We start from the raw sequence: 13,179 nt of genomic DNA on the forward strand, positions 1-13,179 counted from the left end.
TAAAAATATACAAAACATAGTAAAAAATACAAAACTAAGAAGTAAATTTAACCGAATAAATAGATTTTTTGCCTTGTTCTAAAGTATCATAATGAAATTACTAAATTTTACTGCATTTACCAAATTTTAACTCATGTCACAAAAACCATATTTTATTGTCAATTTTACCAAAATCATTGCCATATAACTTCGGTAAAAATTACCGAGCATTTTGGTGCTCCCATAATGCTACAGAGCTGGTTGTTTTGACCATACTTAGTTTCAGTATATAACCATAGGAGATAATATTTTATGTTATGTTATTTATTGTTATTAATTATTTATTGTTATTGATTATTTATTGTTATTAATTATTTGTTGCTATTAATTATTTATTGCTGTTATTATGCTATGTTATTAATTATAGGTTTATTTTTCTTAGGTTAAAAGGCGGAATGAGAAACGTAGATGAGGCTGTTTATTGTAACTAATTGTTGTATGTCAGCATTTTTTTCTCTTTATTTTTAAATGCTAGTTCGGTTTAAACAGCAATGTATTTTACATTTTTTATACATGACTTTCAATTTACATTAATTTAAATTTACTTAATTAGCGTTTTTTACTAAATTTAAATTCCTAGTTCATTAATTTAAATTTTATGTAAAAATTGCTAACAAAAAATATAATGCAGCATTAGTAAAATGTGTAGTATCATTTGTTGCAAAATTGTTTTGAAAACTACGAAACACTTTAAACTGCATTGCAGTTAACATACTATTAGTAATAAAGAATATATATCACTTACTTTTATTTCTCCAATATTTTGATATTTTCCAATATGATGTAATGGAAAAAAGATAGAAGGAACTGGAAGAAAAACACGTTGTCATAAGTATTTTGTAATGATTTTAAAACAATTTATAACAGATTAATTTTTTTTTGTCGAATACTGAAATACAATACCGTTTTATAAACACATTCTTAATATTTATTTAAAAACTTTTATAGTTGTATTTCAAACTAGTGATAATTATTTCTTTACAAATAATGTGTTGCAAACAAAACTTAACGAAATGCATTTAATTTATTTATCTTTATTACGTTTAAGCAACAATTAACATTCGTTTTAAAATAGAAGATGGCTAAGCCCACTGTTCGCTGCTGTTCACCAGCTCCAATGATTGCTTTCCACTGTGAGCCAGAAGACCATGATCTTCGGCCAAAAGTCAAAAATTAAATTTCAACTAAAATATGTGTTGGCTGTTTCAATATAGCCGAAATTAAGTATTCATAATCATTCCAAACATTATAATTTACTTTTTGGGCTGACAAGAGTAGAATGCAATGAAAAATTTGTTAAAATTTTTTTTTCAAATATAACTTTTAAATTTTTTTCATGTATATATATATAGGAATTTCACCTTACTGTTACATTTTTATCAGAGTAATTAGTCTGAAATTGTAGTACAATTTTTCAATTTGTTGGATTAGTTTATACTCTTGACAAACTTACAGTTTATATCTTATCATTTGACATTTTGAATAACTTTCGAAACTTAGTTCCAAAAAATTCCGCTAGATAATTAGCTAAACTTTTTTTTGTTGTCTTTTTTTATGTTTCTTCTTTCGAAAAAACCTGCCCCATTTTACCCATATTGCAAAGGTGGACTAAATATACCGAAAAACAAAAATTATGTTTTTTTTTCTTCATGTTTTATCGCTATTTTGTAATTAATTCGCGTCATTTTGTAATAATACTTCGGAAATATAATTTGCTTTTCATTTTTAATATAAAATTACGAAAATTATTATATTTTCATTGCTATATTTAATTATTTAAACGCACTATGTTATTTTTTTTATTTTTTCCGCCATGATTCAGCCGCCATTTTTTTGGGGTATTTTTAATGTATTTCAAAATTTCAACTATGAATTCAATTTACCTGCTCATAAAAATTCCTAAATAAAACTCCCCAAATTGTGAACCAATTTTTTTATCGAAATACTAATTTTGGCCACGAAACCTTGAATGCTGGCCCACTGTGTTTTCCAATAATTGTTGTTTCTCAACATAACAGTTCTTTTTTACGAAAGTGGAAATTGTCCACTTAAAATATATGTTCTAAAAATAATTCAGTTTAACTAAGCTTGTGCCCTCACTTTCCACGTCCAACATATAAAACAAATTAAATTATTATTTTGAGTAAAATCGATTATGATTGGTTATGTGTCAAATGTAATTTGTGCATGCATCTTATCATGCACGAAACTGACAGTTACGTCCTAAATCATTTAGCGAATCTCTTTATTAGTAAGGTAATCACGCTATAATATAAAAATCGCGTTGCAACAAAGAAACAATTTTTTTAGATTTTTACTCTCAGCTTAAGGAAACAATCAAAATAAAAAACGTAATAATAGCAGAGTAGTAGAAGAAAAAGAGATATTACAGGTAAATACATTCAAATTTGGGATACAAAAATATTGTACTAGAAAACAATAGCTTCATGAATTTTATTAATTTCATTCCAAAGACAAAGGAAAAAAATGTGGAAATTAATGTTGAAAAATAAGATCCTGTGATTTTCTATTATGTGAAATCTACCATGCTATTTTCTTGCCAAAAAAATGTACATTGCGCAAATTAAAAAGCGAACCTCACTGAATAACATTTGATCTAGTGTTTGGATCTTCACGTTTTAGGACTCAATTTTAATGATTTGAGGATTTTTTTCTCAAATATACCAATTTATTAGTGCAAACAATATTTTAAGTTACGAAATCAAACATAATAACGTGATGCCCACCTGTAGAATGACCTTTCGTCATACAGGCATCTGATGGGCAGACTTGTTGGTCACTCTTTTATGGGTACCATATTAGATGGGTCAACGTTGCTCCCACATTCAGGACAGCTACTACAGAAAATGAAAGAACACCTATGCTTTCTCTGGGATTCGAACCCAGAACCTTTTTGATGTAAGGCCAGTTCCCTGACCACTACACAGACCGGTCGGCAGCTTTTCTGAATAAATATGCCTTTTTTTCTCTTGACAGATTTGGATTTCTGAGCTCAAAATATAGGGTTTAGAACCAATTTGGTAAATACATGATCCCAATGGCTTAATTAGAGGAGCGATCCAAATTTTAGATCCCTTAATGTTAATTTTACTTTTATTAAATAAAATAATAAAAAAAAACTATAAATATGTACTGAAAGTTATTTTTTGCATGAAATTTTGGATAAAAGAATTTTGCAATTGTGTGCAAAAAGTTTTCAATTTGCCTAAAAAGTTCTCGAGATATGGCAAAGTAGACAAAAAGTACAATTAACATTAAGGGGTCCAAACTTTGCACAGCTTTCCTGGTCAAATTATGGAACTATATTTCCCGAATTGCGGCTTACATTTTGGGGGTCAGAAATCCAAATCTATCGAGAAAAAGGTATGTTTATTCTGTGAAAGTACGTTTTTGTGTCAGATTTCGCAACTTAAATTATCATCTGCACTAATTAATAAACATATTTGTAGTCACCTCTTCGAACCATCAAAATTGAGTTTCAGAATATGAAGATCCGATTATTCGATCAAAAATTATTCAAGATGGTCCGTTTGCACACTCTACTTGCGATGTTAATACGGAAAAACTGCGATATAAACTTTATGGAAAAAATAGTTGATACATTTTCCTACAAAATAGACACTATAAAAAGACACACGACGCCTAGAATGAGAAAAATCCTTTAAAAATCCTTTATTTGGTTCTTGAGATATTAAAATGATTTACTCTTTACTATATAATAGGCAACAAACCGTGTTTACGTCAGAGTTTTTCTTACCGAGTTATAAGATAATGAATTTATAAAGGTCCATACATCAATATGTAGTTCTCGTTGACAAATTTGTTTTTCCACGTAATGGAATTTTTCAATGTTCTCCTTACTTTAAGAAGATCCTTACTCACCAGTTTTTGTTTTATTGTTATTAAAAAATTTTCAGATACACGTATCTTGTTTAATTCAAAATGCATTTGATTAACTTAATATCTTAATTTAATTTCTTGGTAATTGAACAAGCATAATTAAAACGTGCTTTTTGAAGAAAGTTTGGGTGACAGAATAAAAAACTAATGCCTACTTACATTATATTTTTATCCGGTTACCATAATTCCTTAAATTTATTTAAAGACTAATAAACAATCTACTAATAAAGACTAATAATATTTGGGTAAAAGTTAGATTAAAATTCGTTCACAAGAGAATTTTTAATTACCAACAATTAAAAACTAGACTTTTAGTTATAACTAATCATTATTTCTTTCTAAAACTTTGTACATATAATGCCATTGCTACCAATATTCTGTTAAAAAAGATTGAATAAAAATCGCCTTTTTTTGTTTTTAACATCCTGCGTCCCCCTAAAAGGAGGAATCAGAAATCTTTTGAAAATTTAGAAACCCCTTTATAGGAAATATATGAGAGCATCAAGCTAAATTTTACATTTAATTTAGAAAACGTCTTGCAGTGTGCATTGTTTGCAAACGGAAACATATAGATCAGTAGAAAACAAAGTATATAGTAAAATATATTGACCCACCATAACAAGTCTAATTAGTTCAAGGTGGTTGACTGGGCATTTCTTTTATTCTTGATAAACAAAGATTGAATTGCTTGGCTTAGTTTGGTTCACTGCATCAAAACTCTAGTGGAGTGAGACACTAACTTAGAGGTCTTTACAAAAATGTTATTTCCTTGGGTTAATGAATATTAAATAAAACTTCCAAACTCATCGAAATAAATCAATGCTTAAATAATGCGAGAGTTATTCAAATAACTTAAATAATGTGTTAATTTAGCTAGGTTTTTTAAAACTCTAATGATATAACTAAGTCTAAAATAAATAATTAAGCTCTATTTTTACAATGTTTATCAATATTTTTTTAAAATATTTTATGAGTCCCGTAGTGGACTGATCGTAAAGACACGGTTTCCTGTGGAACACCGAAGACAAGTATCATTGGATGTGGTCAGGATGCGGGTAGCTGACCACATTGATCAGCCTTCATAGAGACTGAGGGTGCGCGGTATCGGTCCTCGTTAAACTGTTCTACCATAAAGTGCTCGACTTCACGCGTTGGTCATCGGGCTACCAAAGTAGGGGAGACATCCCCTCTGCAGAGGATCAAAATTGCGATGGCATGTCTTCGGCCCATCCTCAGGGATGTTTCCCAGACCGTCGCCAATGTCCTATTGTGCAGCTCTAATGTGACGTAAATAAAGTACCTACCTACCTGATATTTTATTGAATTTTTTAAATCAGCCAATCCAAAGTAGTTTCCTTCTTTCAAATTGGCTTGAGGGTTCTACATATTTCAATATTAGAAGCGGTTTCGATGAAAAAAATTCTGTGTTAAGTGATCTACATTCATGACCAAAAGTTAAGGAATAAACACATTTTCACGGATAACTTCAGAACTAAGAAAGTGAAGTTTTAAACGAAAAATTCATTAAAGTATGACGAGAATGGGGATAACAATAAGGTAATAGGAAAAGTTGGCAACTGTTTTGGGACAATAAATCTAATGTCAAAGACATTGACTTAGATAAATCGCAGCTTCAACGAAATTAGGTGATTGTGTGTAAAATAGACAGATATTCAACCGTTAAAATGAAAATATAATAGAAAAAAAATAGATTTTGTTTTCATTTCTGTAAAAAGAAACAGGAGACCTTACTTTTGGGATTGATCTTGTATAACTCCGATTTTCGTTTATTTTTTCATTAATCTTATTCATTTTATTACATTATACTGCAGTTAGTTAAAGTAATGTCCTCCATTTAGGTAAATCCATATTAAGTTCATTATAGTGCGATAAGTCAAAGTATTAAGTTCGAAAATGTATGCACCATAACTCAAACGATACAATTTCGCAAAAGAATTTTCATCGCACGTTAAGCACCATCAAATCCCAAATTGATTGAAAGTTCTCAAACAAGTTCTTATCCCATTAGCGATTAATCAAAAATCCCAAGTGAGAGAATACATGTGATCGGAGAATAATGAATGGAAGCTCAAGAGAAAGAAGCGTCATGAAGCATACTAGAGGAATAAAAGCGAATGGATTGAATTCGAACGAAAAAGAAGGTTGGTGACCTCAAGGATGCTTCATGTTCTTCATCGCCCTTTCTACTACACCTCTTCTACTTTCTTGTGTCACGCAAATCAAGGGTCAGATTAAATGGTGGTTTAGATCTTACAATTCAGTAATTTTTAATAAGCTTTACTGAACATATTTTAAAAACAAGAAGAAAATTTTGACGTATAAGAGAACATCAAAGTAGGAATTTCTGTTTAGTCTGTTAGCTTAATGTCTAACCTACATGAATAAAATAATGTATAATAAGAATAATTTCCAATACACTTATACGTTAATAGACTTATATGTTATGCCACTGCACGAAGAAAGAAATTCTGGTAAAATTACCGTACTGTATGGTAATGATATTTAAAGAAAATAAAAACCGTAATTTTGGTAAAAAAACCAAATATATGGAATTTAAACCATTCCTTTGGTAATTTTTCCATTCTTATATGGAAATAATAATTTTTCATATAAGATTTTCGAAAATTCTGGTTTTTTAAAATTATAGTTCTTATTACCACACATTTAGTAAAAATACAAAACTGAGAAATAAATTTAACCGAATAAATTGCTTTTCGTGCTAACTTCTAAGGTATCATGATAAAATTATCAAATTTTACCACATTTAACAAATTTTATCAGATATTACTAACCCATACTTTACTGTTATTTTACCTAAATCATTAACAAAGCGCATCGTAAAGAATTACCGAACTTTTTGATATTTTCATAGAGCCAGAAAAATGGTAAATTTTACCATATAATGGTAGGTTTGACTATACTTTTTCTCTATGTGCTAGTTATCATGTTACTGCTAGTAAAATGCTACTGCTAGTAAAATGCTACTTCTAGTTATGTTACTATTAGTGCTAACATAATGTCGAATACATTATACTAAATAAATGTTTAACACTGTATAAGTCAATAAAATAAGGTCAAATATAGTATGCATAACTGAAATAATGCTAAATTACTTATAAAACTGCGATACTAGAATGATGTCCAATACATTGATAGAATTAAGCCTATTTCACCATACGCTCATTGAATAACATTCATTGCATAATATGTTAATGTAATAATCAACACATTATTCCATTACTTTATTACATTGTGAGCTGTCAATAATGCAAGATTCAATGAATTTACAGTTAGGAAAAAAAAACAATAATATCGAATATTACATAAAATACACGTATTACAACAACGTAAATTTATTTCCAAATCAATATATTTAGCTCAATTAAACTATAATATTTAAATTACTCATGTCAAAATAAAAAAAAGGCGTAAAACTTAGGATTGGGGATATTTTCTAATAACGGTCTAAATAAATTCATATAAAAATCATTAATTTTCTTATAATATTTAAAAAAATGTACATTGTTACCATAGTTTCTACGGCAAGGATGTTACATTTCTTAAAAATATTTTGTTAAAAAACAAAGGCATATTTGAAAAAGAAATGACCAAAAAATAAGAAGATATCATCCAATTAATCCGAATATAAAAGAAACAACATAAAATAAACATGCATATTATAAAATTTTAAATAGACTAGAACATTGAAGAAATTGTCAAACTTGTAAAGTAAGCTAAAAAATGCATATTAGGAATGCTATTCGGTTATTTTTATCATTTGTATAAAAATCCTTTATATAATATCATTTATATCACTTATATAATCGTTAATATCATTTAATAATTTATATCATTAATATCATTTATATAATTTTATCATTATATCCAAAAGTGTTAAAATTTGAAAATTTAACAGTGTTATTCCCTTTCCTCATGATACAAGTTTGCAGCTGGAATTAGTATTATCTTCAATTTTCGCACGAAAAGAAATAGAAAATAAAAGTATATTTCTCGAATAGATTTCTTATTTAATTACTTCGTGTAATAGGTTTTACATTTTAATTTACTGTTTTGTTGATTTCATACAAGTTTAAAATCATGCTATAACATTATAAAAGCAGATGTAAAATGTTTCTTTTTCAATTTTTTGGTTAGTTTTAGGAGAAAACATTATCTATGCATGGTTTAGTTTTACAATGTTTTGAGTAAAAAAAAATATTTATAAATTTATTCATCAATGGTATAATTAAGGTATTCATAATAATTATTCTAGTCGTCAGTCGTGCTATAGCATTATAAAAACAGAAGTAAAAATTTTCGATTATTTGGCTACTTTTATGAGAAAACTTTTTAAGTGATCTTTTTTTCACTCGAAACATCATAAAACTAAACTATGCATGCATAAATTTATGCATTAATAGCATAATTACGGTATTAATAATAGTTACTTTAGGTTATATAAGTTACTATAAGGGTATTATAATAGTTAATCTATGTTCATATAAGTTACTGTAAAGTGTTTAGATAAGCTTCTAGTAACTTTTCAGTATTCCTTGAAAAATGAATTGGTGCTTGTATTTAGTGTGATTAAGTTCGATAGCAATTCGTCAATTATTTTGCAACTCTAATGTGTGGATTTTAATGGAGCGGATCTTTTGTGATAATGTCTCAAAAACCTATCCATTCATGGCCGACAAATGTGGAGCATCAAGTATTGCTATACCAAAACAAAGTGAATACAGCTCAAATAAAGGTATAAAAATGGATATGCTATAGTTTCGTTCCTATAAACAAGAACAAGAAAAATTACTTTCACTTTGTGTTTCGACTCTGAGGAAGGTTCTTTTTTATAGAACTGAAACTAAAGTATGTCCATTTTTGCATCTTTATTTGAGCTTTATTCACGTAGATTTTCTATCTTCAACAAAATATATCCTATCTTCATTTGGACATTATGCATAGTTTTTTTAAATTTTTAATATAATATATTTGGTAAATATATCGAAACCTAAAATTTAATTTAAAACTATTGATTTGTTTTAAATCTATCTTTACGAAATAAGCTTTGATTGAAAGTGCATCAATATTGCAAACAGAAAATGCAGTAATTTTTTTTGGAATAGAAAATCATTACTCGCTGAATAAACTAATATGAACTCCCCTTTTAAAAGTATAGGAAAAAACATTCATGCTACAACACAATAAAGTAGCACTAAAATAAAATATAAATATAATATGTAGAGACTGAAACTTTCTTGATTTTGCATCTTTAAAATATCTTGAAATATTTTTGTTCAGTATTATTGTGTGGCTAACCTTTTAATTCCTAGAACTGGAAGAAAGTCTATCAGAAAAGTTTCAGATTAAATTTAAGAAGGTGAATCAAACTAAGAGTTTTGTGACGCAATTTACATTATTGAGACAATATTGTGATAAGCCCCCTGAAAAACGGCTTCTTTTACGTGTTTTAGTAATATTTCCAAGTCGATAGTTAAAAAGGTTTCAGAATACTTTCCAGACGACTGAAAAATGAGAGAAACATTGTAATGTGAGTTTTCTGGCAAATATCCTCTCCGGAACATTTGAAAATGTGGCTTATCATTTTATTCTTCCAAAAGCATCTACTCTATTTAATGAATAAATTGTTGTATACAAATAAATTAATGCAAGATTAATGAACAATCCAAATTTATAAGAGATTTTTAAAAATAATAAATAAATTAAATTATAAAGAAATAAATATTAATAAATAATTACTGCAAATTATTTTTCTAAAAGAAATTTATTTAAGTGTTTGAAACCATCCCTTAAGACTTACGTTTGTCGTTAATGGGTTATGTTAAAACAAAGTATTGTTATGCTATTTAAAAAGGCCTCCGTGAAAAAAATTCAAACTAAATGGATTTTGATCTTAACAATAGGTAATAACATCGTAACAGTTTCGTTTTCTACATCAGTAAATCTTTTAAAAACAATATATTTTCCAAACAACGCTTAATTTAAAAGGAATAGTGCCAAATACAGAGTTCTATGACTTTTCAAGGCCAATATTGCATTTTCGGTTTCGTGTTTCGAATTAAAGTTAACAGAACCATGTCACCTACCTTTAGCCTTGAGTTACGTGATATACAGATTTACCTCGAAAAAGACACCCAGACACCACGTTTGTGACGTCACATTATTGTCGTTTACAATAGTGTGTTCATAAGAAAAAGATTTCTGTAGCAAAAACTAAATTGTTTCGAAATGTTTTTGTTTAACAATTATATTCGCTAGCCCTTTGCTGTTGGTGCTATGAAGGTTAAAGTTTCGGTTAAAGATAGGAAGTCCGGTGAGCTTTAAACAAGATTTATAATTTAAAATAAACAAATTGAGGAAATATTTTTATAACTCGAAATTATTTTATTTAACCTGAATACTAAATGGTAAATAAAATAAAAATACATTATTAAGCTCTAAAAAGACTCAAACATTACAATATAAAAGAAATACATATAATGACGATTAATTATGAAAGACTGTAAATTGTGATCGTATTATTGCGTTCCCTGGTTACACATTGATTAAATGTATTTTTTCTTGACTGTCGCAATATTCCTAAATGTCACAATATTTTAAGTCATGGATTGCAAAAACTGTTTCAACTGATGTTTGTTCTCTTGCTATCCAATCGGCTGAAATGGTTATCAATTCCAAGTAATATACGTTTCTTAAGATTTCACAACATTCTTTTACTTCTTTAATATTCATATTCCTATTGAAATCGCCTCTAAGACCATTATTATAAGTTAATTATAAAGGGGCATAAAAACATTTTTAATTTGATATTATATAAAAACATTAAAAATGCACTCTGGTGAAAAAGAAAAGAAAATAACCAAATCCAAGAAGTTCCAAAATTATCGTCTGCTTTTTTTATTTGTTCTGGTTGTTTCTCTTTTTTATTGATGTTAGTCAGGTATTTCAAGACTCTGAGAACTATTTATTTGATAAAAAAATGGAATCAGTTTAGCTTGATATATGTTTTTCAGTTTTGCACATGTTTTTATAGTGCTGTCACGATGATTTAATAATTGTTCACTTCTTTAATTCCGTATGGAGAACGGGCATTCAGCTAGTATAAAATAAAATAAAGTTCTGAAGCACAGATCAAGTAAAACTTAAACATTTCCAACACCTCTAAAACTCTCTCTTGTTATGAGTACCAACTGCATATACTAATTGCAGAATTCCTCACCTAGGTGGCGCAGATATATACACTGGTCCGTGGTACGTGCGGTTGAAGGTACAACACTCTACCCTATTCTTATACTCGGTTCACAAAATACATAAAATTGAGACTATTTTTTTTCCAAAAGCAGTCTTAGTTACCTACTGGCTTATAAAAATTTCTATATCATTATTTCCAAAGCGAAATTGCTACCTTCCCTTCAGCAGCTAACTTATTTACATTCAATAAAGATGCTTTACCGACCGTACCTTGCTATTAGCTTTAAGAATGCTGTAAAAAAACTCATGACATAAAAGACAGCTATCATGTCGTTGGTAAAAGGAACTAAACTACTAGTTTTAACATTTGACTATGAAGAATATCAATATGCTAGAAAAATCTATTTTTAAAGACAGTAATTTGTCGGCCTAAAAGGATACTAGATGGATATTTTTTTTCCTTCGTACCATCTCCCAATGAATGTGAATATAAGTAGAAGCATTTCGATTCTGTGTAGCTTATATGGAATTATAAGCATCAGTGATTTTATTCTGGAAAAAAGATAAGTTCCAGGTAAAATATATTTTACTGGAAAAAATGCATGTGCTTAAATATTTCTGCTTGCTACGAAGAATTAGTGCTTGGTTTTAAATTGCTCGTACAGATAGTGTAGAAGACGCAAATGTGCAACGCTTGGAAAATTCACTCTACCTTAGAAAATTCACCCTACCTTTTACTATTAGAATTACGTAAACTTCATTTCAAATTGCCCATAACAATATGTATACGTATGAAAAATATGTAGATCTACAAAGATGGTGGTTTGATTTACACTATTTACTCGAACTAACAAACCACCCGTCAGAATTGCATATGCTAAGTCTTAATTTATTGATAAAAATATGTATGTAGAATATACATGTACGAGGGTAATTTAGACGTAAAAGGGTTGAGGATGAATTGCACAAAATTCATTTTGGCGTAGACTTCAGAATTATGTAAGCATAACTTTAAATTGCTCGTAAAGATGAATAAAAAATAAAAGTAGAAAGAACTAAAAAGTACTTTTCACCAAAAAATACATTTTTGCCAAAATACGAAAGAGTATTGAGTATTGTACAAAACAAAAAATCTGATTTGCCGTAACTTTTACAATAAGAATTACAGTAAAATAACTCTAATTAAATAAATATTGCAGTGAAAATTACGGTGTAATTTTTTGCGGTATGATGAAAGGCATTTTACAGATGATGCACCAAAAGTGCCGGCAATTTATATCTTAATTTGATCAGGAATTTTTTACATTGTAGATAAAAAGTCCTAAAAATCAGCTCATCCAAGTGAGGAATAACCTGAGAAATTCAGTGAAATGTTGTCAAACTCATGAGTTGAGTTTCTAAATGGCGATCAAAAATTTTCAATAAATAGAATTTGAAATTTCAATTTTAAAATTGAAATTTATTTCAAATTGAAATGTATTTTATCGTTGATCCAACATTGTTAGACCAAAAGGAGGTACAGCGCACAAAAATAAAATCGGACATCCCTGAACGACTTATAATCTAACGATTGGATTTTCATGAACCAGTAAACAATCAATTGATATAAACGTAATTTATGTAACGTAATTAAAATAATTTATGAGCTTATCGCTGCATTGTTTGGTATAGGGTGTTCCAAAACCTTCTTTTTTATTCGCAATTAATTGTCTGTCCCTCAAAGCTTTTAACTTTAGTAATATGTATGACAAGTCGCATGATTTAAACACTTCTAAAATATTATAATTCTCGATGTATTCTTGAGAAACATGAAAAAATGAGTTAGTATAGAAGTGTTTCCATTATTTTGTTCAACCCCTGTATGCAATAAATTTTTTAATTTACCCTTTAAAAGTATTTAAAGAATTCATTGAATGACAGTTATATACAGAAATTTTCTAAAAATACCTATTGTTTAACAATCAAACAAATCATATATATATATATATA

General features: G+C 28.3%; 1 protein-coding gene and 1 long non-coding RNA gene across 5 annotated transcripts in view; one reads left to right on the top strand and one right to left on the bottom strand.

Annotated features, from left to right (window-relative positions):
- The window catches only part of LOC139426315 (uncharacterized), a 97,759-nt gene that overhangs the window by 82,186 nt on the left and 2,394 nt on the right, over positions 1–13,179 (top strand). For all 4 annotated transcript variants that reach the window (XR_011637555.1, XR_011637553.1, XR_011637554.1 and 1 more), the window contains exon 2: positions 422–475. This is a non-coding gene — a long non-coding RNA (uncharacterized lncRNA). The remainder of the gene's footprint in view (positions 1–421; positions 476–13,179) is intronic.
- The window catches only part of LOC107441514 (uncharacterized), a 158,739-nt gene that overhangs the window by 79,467 nt on the left and 66,093 nt on the right, over positions 1–13,179 (bottom strand). Inside the window, exon 2 of the mRNA XM_071184610.1 lies at positions 785–846. The gene's annotated coding sequence lies outside the window, so the exon portion shown is untranslated. The remainder of the gene's footprint in view (positions 1–784; positions 847–13,179) is intronic.

This window comes from Parasteatoda tepidariorum, chromosome 8 (genome assembly GCF_043381705.1).
Source record: "Parasteatoda tepidariorum isolate YZ-2023 chromosome 8, CAS_Ptep_4.0, whole genome shotgun sequence".
NCBI lineage: Eukaryota > Metazoa > Arthropoda > Arachnida > Araneae > Theridiidae > Parasteatoda > Parasteatoda tepidariorum.